Source organism: Rana temporaria (genome assembly GCF_905171775.1).
Source record: "Rana temporaria chromosome 2 unlocalized genomic scaffold, aRanTem1.1 chr2d, whole genome shotgun sequence".
Lineage (NCBI taxonomy): Eukaryota > Metazoa > Chordata > Amphibia > Anura > Ranidae > Rana > Rana temporaria.
Genome location: NW_024404409.1, coordinates 385,890 through 401,862, shown reverse-complemented (window position 1 = coordinate 401,862; position 15,973 = coordinate 385,890). Strand labels below are relative to the sequence as shown.

The window sequence follows — 15,973 nt, the reverse complement described above, 5'->3', positions numbered from 1 at the left end:
AGGAAAACGAAAGTGAAACTAGTTTAGTCTTTGCATGTTATTTCATGCCTCTGTGCTGGACAGTGCCATAGAGAGTCATGGCTAGGAAAACGAAAGTGAAAGTAGTTTAGTCTTTGCATGTTATTTCATGCCTCTGTGCTGGACAGTGCCATAGAGAGTCATGGCTAGGAAAACGAAAGTGAAACTAGTTTAGTCTTTGCATGTTATTTCATGCCTCTGTGCTGGACAGTGCCATAGAGAGTCATGGCTAGGAAAACGAAAGTGAAACTAGTTTAGTCTTTGCATGTTATTTCATGCCTCTGTGCTGGACAGTGCCATAGAGAGTCATGGCTAGGAAAACGAAAGTGAAACTAGTTTAGTCTTTGCATGTTATTTCATGCCTCTGTGCTGGACAGTGCCATAGAGAGTCATGGCTAGGAAAACGAAAGTGAAAGTAGTTTAGTCTTTGCATGTTATTTCATGCCTCTGTGCTGGACAGTGCCATAGAGAGTCATGGCTAGGAAAACGAAAGTGAAACTAGTTTAGACTTTGCATGTTATTTCATGCCTCTGTGCTGGACAGTGCCATAGAGAGTCATGGCTAGGAAAACGAAAGTGAAACTAGTTTAGTCTTTGCATGTTATTTCATGCCTCTGTGCTGGACAGTGCCATAGAGAGTCATGGCTAGGAAAACGAAAGTGAAACTAGTTTAGTCTTTGCATGTTATTTCATGCCTCTGTGCTGGACAGTGCCATAGAGAGTCATGGCTAGGAAAACGAAAGTGAAACTAGTTTAGACTTTGCATGTTATTTCATGCCTCTGTGCTGGAGAGTGCCATAGAGAGTCATGGCTAGGAAAACGAAAGTGAAACTAGTTTAGTCTTTGCATGTTATTTCATGCCTCTGTGCTGGACAGTGCCATAGAGAGTCGTGGCTAGGAAAACGAAAGTGAAACTAGTTTAGTCTTTGCATGTTATTTCATGCCTCTGTGCTGGACAGTGCCATAGAGAGTCATGGCTAGGAAAACGAAAGTGAAACTAGTTTAGTCTTTGCATGTTATTTCATGCCTCTGTGCTGGACAGTGCCATAGAGAGTCATGGCTAGGAAAACGAAAGTGAAACTAGTTTAGTCTTTGCATGTTATTTCATGCCTCTGTGCTGGACAGTGCCATAGAGAGTCATGGCTAGGAAAACGAAAGTGAAACTAGTTTAGTCTTTGCATGTTATTTCATGCCTCTGTGCTGGACAGTGCCATAGAGAGTCATGGCTAGGAAAACGAAAGTGAAACTAGTTTAGTCTTTGCATGTTATTTCATGCCTCTGTGCTGGACAGTGCCATAGAGAGTCATGGCTAGGAAAACGAAAGTGAAACTAGTTTAGACTTTGCATGTTATTTCATGCCTCTGTGCTGGACAGTGCCATAGAGAGTCGTGGCTAGGAAAACGAAAGTGAAACTAGTTTAGTCTTTGCATGTTATTTCATGCCTCTGTGCTGGACAGTGCCATAGAGAGTCGTGGCTAGGAAAACGAAAGTGAAACTAGTTTAGTCTTTGCATGTTATTTCATGCCTCTGTGCTGGACAGTGCCATAGAGAGTCATGGCTAGGAAAACGAAAGTGAAAGTAGTTTAGTCTTTGCATGTTATTTCATGCCTCTGTGCTGGACAGTGCCATAGAGAGTCATGGCTAGGAAAACGAAAGTGAAACTAGTTTAGTCTTTGCATGTTATTTCATGCCTCTGTGCTGGACAGTGCCATAGAGAGTCATGGCTAGGAAAACTAAAGTGAAACTAGTTTAGACTTTGCATGTTATTTCATGCCTCTGTGCTGGACAGTGCCATAGAGAGTCATGGCTAGGAAAACGAAAGTGAAACTAGTTTAGACTTTGCATGTTATTTCATGCCTCTGTGCTGGACAGTGCCATAGAGAGTCATGGCTAGGAAAACGAAAGTGAAACTAGTTTAGTCTTTGCATGTTATTTCATGCCTCTGTGCTGGACAGTGCCATATAGAGTCATGGCTAGGAAAACGAAAGTGAAACTAGTTTAGTCTTTGCATGTTATTTCATGCCTCTGTGCTGGACAGTGCCATAGAGAGTCATGGCTAGGAAAACGAAAGTGAAACTAGTTTAGTCTTTGCATGTTATTTCATGCCTCTGTGCTGGACAGTGCCATAGAGAGTCATGGCTAGGAAAACGAAAGTGAAACTAGTTTAGTCTTTGCATGTTATTTCATGCCTCTGTGCTGGACAGTGCCATAGAGAGTCATGGCTAGGAAAACGAAAGTGAAACTAGTTTAGTCTTTGCATGTTATTTCATGCCTCTGTGCTGGACAGTGCCATAGAGAGTCATGGCTAGGAAAACGAAAGTGAAACTAGTTTAGTCTTTGCATGTTATTTCATGCCTCTGTGCTGGACAGTGCCATAGAGAGTCATGGCTAGGAAAACGAAAGTGAAACTAGTTTAGTCTTTGCATGTTATTTCATGCCTCTGTGCTGGACAGTGCCATAGAGAGTCATGGCTAGGAAAACGAAAGTGAAAGTAGTTTAGTCTTTGCATGTTATTTCATGCCTCTGTGCTGGACAGTGCCATAGAGAGTCATGGCTAGGAAAACGAAAGTGAAACTAGTTTAGTCTTTGCATGTTATTTCATGCCTCTGTGCTGGACAGTGCCATAGAGAGTCATGGCTAGGAAAACGAAAGTGAAACTAGTTTAGTCTTTGCATGTTATTTCATGCCTCTGTGCTGGACAGTGCCATAGAGAGTCATGGCTAGGAAAACTAAAGTGAAACTAGTTTAGACTTTGCATGTTATTTCATGCCTCTGTGCTGGACAGTGCCATAGAGAGTCATGGCTAGGAAAACGAAAGTGAAACTAGTTTAGACTTTGCATGTTATTTCATGCCTCTGTGCTGGACAGTGCCATAGAGAGTCATGGCTAGGAAAACAAAAGTGAAACTAGTTTAGTCTTTGCATGTTATTTCATGCCTCTGTGCTGGACAGTGCCATAGAGAGTCATGGCTAGGAAAACGAAAGTGAAACTAGTTTAGTCTTTGCATGTTATTTCATGCCTCTGTGCTGGACAGTGCCATAGAGAGTCATGGCTAGGAAAACGAAAGTGAAACTAGTTTAGTCTTTGCATGTTATTTCATGCCTCTGTGCTGGACAGTGCCATAGAGAGTCATGGCTAGGAAAACGAAAGTGAAACTAGTTTAGTCTTTGCATGTTATTTCATGCCTCTGTGCTGGACAGTGCCATAGAGAGTCATGGCTAGGAAAACGAAAGTGAAACTAGTTTAGTCTTTGCATGTTATTTCATGCCTCTGTGCTGGACAGTGCCATAGAGAGTCATGGCTAGGAAAACGAAAGTGAAACTAGTTTAGTCTTTGCATGTTATTTCATGCCTCTGTGCTGGACAGTGCCATAGAGAGTCATGGCTAGGAAAACGAAAGTGAAACTAGTTTAGTCTTTGCATGTTATTTCATGCCTCTGTGCTGGACAGTGCCATAGAGAGTCATGGCTAGGAAAACGAAAGTGAAAGTAGTTTAGTCTTTACATGTTATTTCATGCCTCTGTGCTGGACAGTGCCATAGAGAGTCATGGCTAGGAAAACGAAAGTGAAACTAGTTTAGTCTTTGCATGTTATTTCATGCCTCTGTGCTGGACAGTGCCATAGAGAGTCATGGCTAGGAAAACGAAAGTGAAACTAGTTTAGTCTTTACATGTTATTTCATGCCTCTGTGCTGGACAGTGCCATAGAGAGTCATGGCTAGGAAAACGAAAGTGAAACTAGTTTAGACTTTGCATGTTATTTCATGCCTCTGTGCTGGACAGTGCCATAGAGAGTCGTGGCTAGGAAAACGAAAGTGAAACTAGTTTAGTCTTTGCATGTTATTTCATGCCTCTGTGCTGGACAGTGCCATAGAGAGTCGTGGCTAGGAAAACGAAAGTGAAACTAGTTTAGTCTTTGCATGTTATTTCATGCCTCTGTGCTGGACAGTGCCATAGAGAGTCATGGCTAGGAAAACGAAAGTGAAAGTAGTTTAGTCTTTGCATGTTATTTCATGCCTCTGTGCTGGACAGTGCCATAGAGAGTCATGACTAGGAAAACGAAAGTGAAACTAGTTTAGTCTTTGCATGTTATTTCATGCCTCTGTGCTGGACAGTGCCATAGAGAGTCATGGCTAGGAAAACGAAAGTGAAACTAGTTTAGTCTTTGCATGTTATTTCATGCCTCTGTGCTGGACAGTGCCATAGAGAGTCATGGCTAGGAAAACGAAAGTGAAACTAGTTTAGTCTTTGCATGTTATTTCATGCCTCTGTGCTGGACAGTGCCATAGAGAGTCATGGCTAGGAAAACGAAAGTGAAACTAGTTTAGTCTTTGCATGTTATTTCATGCCTCTGTGCTGGACAGTGCCATAGAGAGTCATGGCTAGGAAAACGAAAGTGAAACTAGTTTAGTCTTTGCATGTTATTTCATGCCTCTGTGCTGGACAGTGCCATAGAGAGTCATGGCTAGGAAAACGAAAGTGAAAGTAGTTTAGTCTTTGCATGTTATTTCATGCCTCTGTGCTGGACAGTGCCATAGAGAGTCATGGCTAGGAAAACGAAAGTGAAACTAGTTTAGTCTTTGCATGTTATTTCATGCCTCTGTGCTGGACAGTGCCATAGAGAGTCATGGCTAGGAAAACGAAAGTGAAACTAGTTTAGTCTTTACATGTTATTTCATGCCTCTGTGCTGGACAGTGCCATAGAGAGTCATGGCTGGGAAAACTAAAGTGAAACTAGTTTAGACTTTGCATGTTATTTCATGCCTCTGTGCTGGACAGTGCCATAGAGAGTCATGGCTAGGAAAACGAAAGTGAAACTAGTTTAGTCTTTGCATGTTATTTCATGCCTCTGTGCTGGACAGTGCCATAGAGAGTCGTGGCTAGGAAAACGAAAGTGAAACTAGTTTAGTCTTTGCATGTTATTTCATGCCTCTGTGCTGGACAGTGCCATAGAGAGTCATGGCTAGGAAAACGAAAGTGAAAGTAGTTTAGTCTTTGCATGTTATTTCATGCCTCTGTGCTGGACAGTGCCATAGAGAGTCATGACTAGGAAAACGAAAGTGAAACTAGTTTAGTCTTTGCATGTTATTTCATGCCTCTGTGCTGGACAGTGCCATAGAGAGTCATGGCTAGGAAAACGAAAGTGAAACTAGTTTAGTCTTTGCATGTTATTTCATGCCTCTGTGCTGGACAGTGCCATAGAGAGTCATGGCTAGGAAAACGAAAGTGAAACTAGTTTAGTCTTTGCATGTTATTTCATGCCTCTGTTCTGGACAGTGCCATAGAGAGTCATGGCTAGGAAAACGAAAGTGAAACTAGTTTAGTCTTTGCATGTTATTTCATGCCTCTGTGCTGGACAGTGCCATAGAGAGTCATGGCTAGGAAAACGAAAGTGAAACTAGTTTAGTCTTTGCATGTTATTTCATGCCTCTGTGCTGGACAGTGCCATAGAGAGTCATGGCTAGGAAAACGAAAGTGAAACTAGTTTAGACTTTGCATGTTATTTCATGCCTCTGTGCTGGACAGTGCCATAGAGAGTCATGGCTAGGAAAACGAAAGTGAAACTAGTTTAGTCTTTGCATGTTATTTCATGCCTCTGTGCTGGACAGTGCCATAGAGAGTCATGGCTAGGAAAACGAAACTAAACTCTCCCATGACTTTATTCATACGGAGCCAGACAACCAGGAAGTGTCCAGAACAGAGCAGAATTACAGCAACATCAGAGCAAAAACAAACAATGAGGACATGAAACCAGGACTGCAGAAAGGTAAAGGAAGCTATTTAGCTAAAAAATTCCTTTAGTGACCCTTTAACATTGCGTACGCCTCATAGACCCAGGGGTAACGTTACGCCAAAAAAAGCCTTACGTAAACGACGTAAAAAAATGCGCCGGGCGGACGTACGTTTGAGGATTGGTGTATTTAGCTAATTTGCATACTCTACGCGGAAATCAACGGAAGCGCCACCTAGCGGCCAGCGTAAATATGCACCTAAGATCCGATGGCGTGTTAAGACGTACGTCAGTCGGATCGAGCCCACATTCAGTCGTATCTTGTTTTGTGGATACATCAATAGATACGCCGGCGTAAGTTCTTTGTGGATCTGGCCCTAATGTCTAAATTACCCCGTGTCCATTAGGGACGCAGGGTGACTGAGAAAATATGTCTTGGATTACTTAAAATGGGACAGTAATATTTCTCCCGGGATATTTGTCATATTAGAAGGAGTGACTCCTTCATACTGTTGGGACACATACTGTAAGGAGGTGCTGATGTCATCACCTCCAGCCGCCTGTCTGTTGTCCTCTATAATGTAAAGGAGTGTGACGGCTCTGCATCCCATTGTTGCTTGTGCTAATGAACTATGCTATTGTGTGAAAAGGGATTAGTTAATGAGCTCATGTTAATTAGGCTTCTGGTCACAGGTGTATTGCTAGAGTAATATGAGCAGGTTGTAGGAACCTCCTCTTTTTCTGTATATAAGACTGTATTCCTCAATAAAGATTGATATTCCTGTTTGACCCTCAAGACGCTGGGGACATGACACAGGAGGGGGACAGACGCTGGGGACATGACACAGGAGGGGGACAGACGCTGGGGACATGACACAGGAGGGGGACAGACGCTGGGGACATGACACAGGAGGGGGACAGAGGCTGGGGACATGACACAGGAGGGGGACAGAGGCTGGGGACATGACACAGGAGGGGGACAGACGCTGGGGACATGACACAGGAGGGGGACAGACGCTGGGGACATGACACAGGAGGGGGACAGACGCTGGGGACATGACACAGGAGGGGGACAGAGGCTGGGGACATGACACAGGAGGGGGACAGAGGCTGGGGACATGACACAGGAGGGGGACAGACGCTGGGGACATGACACAGGAGGGGGACAGAGGCTGGGGACATGACACAGGAGGGGGACAGACGCTGGGGACATGACACAGGAGGGGGACAGACGCTGGGGACATGACACAGGAGGGGGACAGAGGGTGGGGACAGGACACAGGAGGGGGACAGACGCTGGGGACATGACACAGGAGGGGGACAGAGGCTGGGGACATGACACAGGAGGGGGACAGACGCTGGGGACATGACACAGGAGGGGGACAGAGGCTGGGGACATGACACAGGAGGGGGACAGACGCTGGGGACATGACACAGGAGGGGGACAGACGCTGGGGACATGGCACAGGAGGGGGACAGAGGCTGGGGACATGACACAGGAGGGGGACAGACGCTGGGGACCTGACACAGGAGGGGGACAGACGCTGGGGACATGACACAGGAGGGAGACAGACGCTGGGGACATGACACAGGAGGGGGACAGACGCTGGGGACATGACACAGGAGGGGGACAGACGCTGGGGACATGACACAGGAGGGGGACAGACGCTGGGGACATGACACAGGAGGGGGACAGACGCTGGGGACATGACACAGGAGGGGGACAGACGCTGGGGACATGACACAGGAGGGGGACAGACGCTGGGGACATGACACAGGAGGGGGACAGAGGCTGGGGACATGACACAGGAGGGGGACAGACGCTGGGGACATGACACAGGAGGGGGACAGACGCTGGGGACATGACACAGGAGGGGGACAGACACTGGGAACATGACACAGGAGGGGGACAGACGCTGGGGACATGACACAGGAGGGGGACAGACGCTGGGGACATGACACAGGAGGGGGACAGAGGCTGGGGACATGACACAGGAGGGGGACAGAGGCTGGGGACATGACACAGGAGGGGGACAGAGGCTGGGGACATGACACAGGAGGGGGACAGACGCTGGGGACATGACACAGGAGGGGGACAGACGCTGGGGACATGACACAGGAGGGGGACAGACGCTGGGGACATGACACAGGAGGGGGACAGAGGCTGGGGACAGGCAGCCACTGTTTAATCAATAACAATTGATTAAACAGTGGCTGCATGTGATGGCACAGTGGCTGCGTTTGATGGGCACAGTGGCGACAATTGATGGCACAGTGGCTGCGTGTGATGGGCACAGTGGCAACAATTGATGGCACAGTGACTGCGTGTGTTGGCACAGTGGCTGCATGTGATGGCACAGTGGCTGCGTTTGATGGGCACAGTGGCTGCGTGTGTTGGCACAGTGGCTGCATGTGATGGCACAGTGGCTGCGTTTGATGGGCACAGTGGCTGTATGTGATTGGCACAGTGGCTGCGTGTGATTGGCACAGTGGCTGCGTGTGTTGGCACAAGTGGCTGCATGTGTTGGCACAAGTGGCTGCGTGTGATGGGCACAGTGACCCCTCCCGGCCCTGCCTACTGTTATCACCGCGGCGGGGAACATAACAGACAGCGTTCGTTTGAACAGCTGTTTTCCCCGCTGCGCATAGACACTCCCCCTTGGACGGATCTGTCCAATCGCGAGCAAGGGGGAGTGTCTATGTGACTCCCCCTTGCTCGCGATTGGACAGATCCATCCAAGGGGGAGTGTCTATGCGCAGCGGGGAAAACAGCTGTTCAAACGAACGCTGTCTGTAATGTTCCCCGCCGCGGTGATTAACGTGGCAGCGGCGGCGGCGGGGGTGGGCCGGATTAAAAGGTCCGCCGGGCCGTAGTTTGCCCAGGTCTGCTCAAGACGGAGCTTTGTCTCGTATTTGGGAGAGAACTATTCGTATGGGTTTCTTGTTCAGCTGATTGGAGGGTTCGGGAATATCCTAAACAACTTTAACCCCTTTCATACTCGAGGTGTCGTAACAAGGAGTATCTAATTATCTTTGGGGGGCAGGAGTATCTAATTATCTATGGGGGTCAGGAGTATCTAATTATCTTTGGGGATCTTTGGAGTACCTAATTATCTTTGGAGAACATATAACCACATACATATACAAGTACAAAAAATGGGTGGGGAAAGTCCAAAAAAGGGGGAGTGACACTAATATACCAGTAAACAATATTGTTGAATATTCATTAATCGAGGGCACAGTGCTGAAGAGGTCCAGGTACAACAAAATCCAACCATGTAGGGGTGCAGTTCATCAATACTTTATCCAATCAATAATGTTGTGAAGTCACAACGGACCACACCCATCAGGATCAGGCTGATTTAATCCAGCTTGCCAGATTAGAGGTGAGCTGCTGGGATCACTAGAGGTGCATATATGAGATCTTGGTTACGGCTCACTCTCTATCTTTCACCCTTTTTGGATACAAGGCCTCCTTCTTCTGAAATACTTTGACCCTTATTCTTATTTTTATTTCTATTTTTATATTTATTTTTATTTCTATTTTTATATATATTTTTTTTTTTTTTTATTGTTGTTGTGTTTTTCAACATTTTTCACTTCACAACATTATTGATTGGATAAAGTATTGATGAACTGCACCCCTACATGGTTGGATTTTGTTGTACCTGGACCTCTTTAGCACTGTGCCCTCGATTAATGACTATTCAACAATATTGTTTACTGGTATATTAGTGTCACTCCCCCTTTTTTGGACTTTCCCCACCCATTTTTTGTACTTGTATATGTATGTGGTTATATGCACACACACATTAATTTGTATAACACTTTACAGCGCAAATATTTCACTTGTTACAATTATCACTTTTTGTCTATCGAGGTAGACCTCTTTTTTATTTGCAGCAGTATCCCCACTTTTCACTTGTCCCCTCACTCTAGACAGCGCAGGAGTTCACTTCACCTATCTTTGGAGAACAGACGTATCTAATTATCTTTGAGGTTCTGGAGTATCTAATTATCTTTGGGGAACAGACATATCTAATTATCTTTGGGGATCTTTGGAGTACCTAATTATCTTTGGGGATCTTTGGAGTACCTAATTATCTTTGGGGATCTTTGGAGTATCTAATTATCTTTGAGGTTCTGGAGTACCTAATTATCTTTGGGGATCTTTGGAGTATCTAATTATCTTTGAGGTTCTGGAGTACCTAATTATCTTTGGGGATCTTTGGAGTACCTAATTATCTTTGGGGATCTTTGGAGTATCTAATTATCTTTGAGGTTCTGGAGTACCTAATTATCTTTGGGGATCTTTGGAGTATCTAATTATCTTTGGGGATCTTTGGAGTACCTAATTATCTTTGGGGATCTTTGGAGTACCTAATTATCTTTGGGGATCTTTGGAGTATCTAATTATCTTTGGGGATCTTTGGAGTATCTAATTATCTTTGGGGATCTTTGGAGTACCTAATTATCTTTGGGGTTCAGGAGTGTGACAGACCAAACTGGGACAGGGGCTCTTGGAGGGCAGTCCTCCTTCCTACTGATTATGGCTCATGGAGGGGATTTTGCTTCTCCTGGTCAGATCACGGAGAGCTCAGCCTCGGATCCCATGGAGAAAGCAGATCATCCTCTAATGATGGAGAACAAAGTGATGAACGCTGAGAGTGATGCCGCGTACACACCATCATTTTTCGGCATGAAAAAAAACGAAGTTTTTCCAACTTCATCATTAAAACGGCGTTGCCCACACACCATCATTTTTAAAAAATGCTCTAGCAAAGCGCGGTGATGTACAACACGTACGACGGCACTATAAAGGGGAAGTTTCATGCGGATGGCGCCACCCTTGGGGCTGCTTTAGCTGATTCCGTGTTAGTAAAAGACAATTTGCGATTTTCTGTCTGTTACAGCGTGACGAATGTGCGATCTCCATTATGAATGCTAGTTTTACCAAAACGAGTGCTCCCGTCTCATAACTTGCTTCTGAGCATGCGCGGGTTTTTAACGTCGTTTTAGCCCACACACGATCATTTTTTACAACCCGAAAAACGACGTTAAAAAAATGCAGCATGTTCGGAAAAAAAAAATTCGTTTTTCAGAACCCGAAAAGACTGGGTTGGAGAGGGAATATGATGGTCCTCCTGCAGACTGAGTTGGAGAGGGAATATGGTGGTCCTCCTGTAGACTGGGTTGGAGAGGGAATATGGTGGCCCTCCTGCAGACTGGATTGGAGAGGGAATATGGCGGCCCTCCTGCAGACTGGGTTGGAGAGGGAATAGGGTGGCCCTCCTGCAGACTGGGTTGGAAAGGGAATATGGCGGCCCTCCTGCAGACTGGGTTGGAGAGGGAATATGGTGGTCCTCCTGCAGACTGGGTTGGAGAGGGAATATGATGGTCCTCCTGCAGACTGGGTTGGAGAGGGAATATGGTGGTCCTCCTGTAGACTGGGTTGGAGAGGGAATATGGTGGCCCTCCTGCAGACTGGGTTGGAGAGGGAATATGGCGGCCCTCCTGCAGACTGGGTTGGAGAGGGAATAGGGTGGCCCTCCTGCAGACTGGGTTGGAAATGGAATATGGCGGCCCTCCTGCAGACTGGGTTGGAGAGGGAATATGGTGGTCCTCCTGCAGACTGGGTTGGAGAGGGAATATGGTGGTCCTCCTGCAGACTGGGTTGGAGAGGGAATATGGTGGTCCTCCTGCAGACTGGGTTGGAGAGGGAATATGGTGGTCCTCCTGCAGACTGGGTTGGAGAGGGAATATGGTGGTCCTTCTGCAGACTGGGTTGGAGAGGGAATATGGTGGTCCTCCTGTAGACTGGGTTGGAAAGGGAATATGGTGGTCCTCCTGCAGACTGGGTTGGAGAGGGAATATGGTGGTCCTCCTGCAGACTGGGTTGGAGAGGGAATATGGTGGTCCTCCTGTAGACTGGATTGGAGAGGGAATATGGCGGCCCTCCTGCAGACTGGGTTGGAGAGGGAATATGGTGGTCCTCCTGCAGACTGGGTTGGAGAGGGAATATGATGGTCCTCCTGCAGACTGGGTTGGAGAGGGAATATGGTGGTCCTCCTGTAGACTGGGTTGGAGAGGGAATATGGTGGCCCTCCTGCAGACTGGGTTGGAGAGGGAATATGGCGGCCCTCCTGCAGACTGGGTTGGAGAGGGAATAGGGTGGCCCTCCTGCAGACTGGGTTGGAAAGGGAATATGGCGGCCCTCCTGCAGACTGGGTTGGAGAGGGAATATGGTGGTCCTCCTGCAGACTGGGTTGGAGAGGGAATATGGTGGTCCTCCTGCAGACTGGGTTGGAGAGGGAATATGGTGGTCCTCCTGCAGACTGGGTTGGAGAGGGAATATGGTGGTCCTCCTGCAGACTGGGTTGGAGAGGGAATATGGTGGTCCTTCTGCAGACTGGGTTGGAGAGGGAATATGGTGGTCCTCCTGTAGACTGGGTTGGAAAGGGAATATGGTGGTCCTCCTGCAGACTGGGTTGGAGAGGGAATATGGTGGTCCTCCTGCAGACTGGGTTGGAGAGGGAATATGGTGGTCCTCCTGTAGACTGGATTGGAGAGGGAATATGGCGGCCCTCCTGCAGACTGGGTTGGAGAGGGAATATGGTGGTCCTCCTGCAGACTGGGTTGGAGAGGGAATATGGTGGTCCTCCTGCAGACTGGGTTGGAGAGGGAATATGGTGGTCCTCCTGCAGACTGGGTTGGAGAGGGAATATGGTGGTCCTCCTGTAGACTGGGTTGGAGAGGGAATATGGTGGTCCTCCTGTAGACTGGATTGGAGAGGGAATATGGTGGTCCTCCTGCAGACTGGGTTGGAGAGGGAATATGGTGGTCCTCCTGCAGACTGTGTTGGAGAGGGAATATGGTGGCCCTCCTGCAGGCAGACTGGGTTGGAGAGGGAATATGGTGGTCCTTCTGCAGACTGGGTTGGAGAGGAAATATGGTGGTCCTCCTGCAGACTGGGTTGGAGAGGGAATATGGTGGCCCTCCTGCAGACTGGGTTGGAGAGGGAATATGGTGGCCCTCCTGCAGACTGGGTTGGAGAGGGAATATGGCGGCCCTCCTGCAGACTGGGTTGGAGAGGGAATATGGTGGTCCTCCTGCAGACTGGGTTGGAGAGGGAATATGGTGGTCCTCCTGCAGACTGGGTTGGAGAGGGAATATGGTGGTCCTCCTGTAGACTGGGTTGGAGAGGGAATATGGTGGCCCTCCTGGAGATTGGGTTGGAGAGGGAATATGGTGGTCCTCCTGTAGACTGGGTTGGAGAGGGAATATGGTGGTCCTCCTGCAGACTGAGTTGGAGAGTGAATATGGTGGTCCTCCTGTAGACTGGGTTGGAGAGGGAATATGGTGGGCCTCCTGAAGACTGGGTTGGAGAGGGAATATGGTGGTCCTCCTGTAGACTGGGTTGGAGAGGGAATATGGTGGTCCTCCTGTAGACTGGGTAGGAGAGGGAATATGGTGGGCCTCCTGAAGACTGGGTTGGAGAGGGAATATGGTGGTCCTCCTGTAGACTGGGTTGGAGAGGGAATATGGTGGCCTCCTGTAGACTGGGTTGGAGAGGGAATATGGTGGCCCTCCTGTAGACTGGGTTGGAGAGGGAATATGGTGGTCCTCCTGTAGACTGGGTTGGAAAGGGAATATGGTGGTCCTCCTGTAGACTGGATTGGAGAGGGAATATGGCGGCCCTCCTGCAGACTGGGTTGGAGAGGGAATATGGTGGTCCTCCTGCAGACTGGGTTGGAGAGGGAATATGGTGGTCCTCCTGCAGACTGGGTTTTAGAGGAAATATGGTGGTCCTCCTGCAGACTGGGTTGGAGAGGGAATATGGTGGCCCTCCTGCAGACTGGGTTGGAGAGGGAATATGGTGGTCCTTCTGCAGACTGGGTTGGAGAGGAAATATGGTGGTCCTCCTGCAGACTGGGTTGGAGAGGGAATATGGTGGTCCTCCTGTAGACTGGGTTGGAGAGGGAATATGGTGGCCTCCTGTAGACTGGGTTGGAGAGGGAATATGGTGGTCCTCCTGTAGACTGGGTTGGAGAGGGAATATGGTGGGCTCCTGTAGACTGGGTTGGAGAGGGAATATGGTGGTCCTCCTGCAGACTGGATTGGAGAGGGAATATGGCGGCCCTCCTGCAGACTGGGTTGGAGAGGGAATATGGTGGTCCTCCTGCAGACTGGGTTGGAGAGGGAATATGGTGGTCCTCCTGCAGACTGGGTTGGAGAGGGAATATGGTGGTCCTCCTGTAGACTGGGTTGGAGAGGGAATATGGTGGCCCTCCTGGAGATTGGGTTGGAGAGGGAATATGGTGGTCCTCCTGTAGACTGGGTTGGAGAGGGAATATGGTGGTCCTCCTGCAGACTGAGTTGGAGAGTGAATATGGTGGTCCTCCTGTAGACTGGGTTGGAGAGGGAATATGGTGGGCCTCCTGAAGACTGGGTTGGAGAGGGAATATGGTGGTCCTCCTGTAGACTGGGTTGGAGAGGGAATATGGTGGTCCTCCTGTAGACTGGGTAGGAGAGGGAATATGGTGGGCCTCCTGAAGACTGGGTTGGAGAGGGAATATGGTGGTCCTCCTGTAGACTGGGTTGGAGAGGGAATATGGTGGCCTCCTGTAGACTGGGTTGGAGAGGGAATATGGTGGCCCTCCTGTAGACTGGGTTGGAGAGGGAATATGGTGGTCCTCCTGTAGACTGGGTTGGAAAGGGAATATGGTGGTCCTCCTGTAGACTGGATTGGAGAGGGAATATGGCGGCCCTCCTGCAGACTGGGTTGGAGAGGGAATATGGTGGTCCTCCTGCAGACTGGGTTGGAGAGGGAATATGGTGGTCCTCCTGCAGACTGGGTTGGAGAGGGAATATGGCGGCCCTCCTGTAGACTGGGTTGGAGAGGGAATATGGTGGTCCTCCTGTAGACTGGGTTGGAGAGGAAATATGGCGGTCCTCCTGTAGACTGGGTTGGAGAGGGAATATGGTGGTCCTCCTGTAGACTGGGTTGGAGAGGGAATATGGTGGGCTCCTGTAGACTGGGTTGGAGAGGGAATATGGTTGTCCTCCTGTAGACTGGGTTGGAGAGGGAATATGGTGGCCCTCCTGTAGACTGGGTTGGAGAGGGAATATGGTGGTCCTCCTGCAGACTGGGTTGGAGAGGGAATATGGTGGCCCTCCTGCAGGCAGACTGGGTTGGAGAGGGAATATGGCGGTCCTCCTGCAGACTGGGTTGGAGAGGGAATATGGTGACCCTCCTGTAGACTGGGTTGGAGAAGCTCCTTCCCTTGGGACAGAAACATCTATCAACAATATCCATCCCGAAATCTATGAAGGTAAATGAATTCCACTTTTTCATATTTCTGGGACATTGTATGAGCCTTGCCTTGTAGACTGTTGTAGACTGGAGCCGGCCAGTCTGAGGTGAGGTGGAATCACTGATTAATCAAAGCATAGTCTGGGTGGGCATTGAGTCACCTAAGCTTGTCTAGGAGACTAGTTAGCTTACTGTTTAATTAGATCACTGTTAGCTACTGGCTGTTCCTTAGATGTGTTACTGAGACTACTATTTACAGTTTGCATTGTTTAGGATAATGAGATCAAGCTCTTACCTGATCTTGTGTGGTATATATTCTGTGTGAGTTTACAAGTGAGTTCCAGTTTGCACCTAAGCTAGTGTCGTCTAATTCTTGGGCTCAGCTATAATACCCAATTTCTGGCTCCAGAGTGGAGGAAGCTGTATCTTGAGCTGGGTGCCAGGCATGCCATCACAAGGAGTATCAAATTATCTTTGGGGATCAGGAAGCAATTTTTCCTCTTAGAATAAATTGGACGGGGGTTTTACCTTCATGTGATTTAGCTGTCGGTTTAAGATTTCGTTTTTTTGCTTTTCTTCATGGCGCTCTCTTTTTTCATTATGACTAACTCGCTATGTATGTGATTCATATTTTGTTCAGTCCAGTGACATTGTCTGGGGTTCACTGACCTGAGTGTAGCGGGTTTGTGGTCAGGGTTATGTGGATGAGTCTCAGGCATGAATGATATCAAACACACATAGGTGTGCGCAGCCAATTGCATTAGGGTGTGCACCCCAAAGCTCAAACACATGCGTGTATGTAAATACATATAGGGCAGAGGTTGGTGTCATTGAGCAGTGGCGGTGTCAGTAGTTTTTTTGTATTATTTTGTTATTATTATTTTTTTACGATATTATATATATTTTTTTTTTGG

The 15,973-nt window shown here is 48.0% G+C and overlaps 1 protein-coding gene across 1 annotated transcript in view; it reads right to left on the bottom strand.

Moving 5' to 3' along the window:
- LOC120921555 (protein sel-1 homolog 3-like) overlaps positions 1-15,973 on the bottom strand; it is a 264,107-nt gene that overhangs the window by 46,087 nt on the left and 202,047 nt on the right. The gene's annotated exons all lie outside the window — the stretch shown is intronic.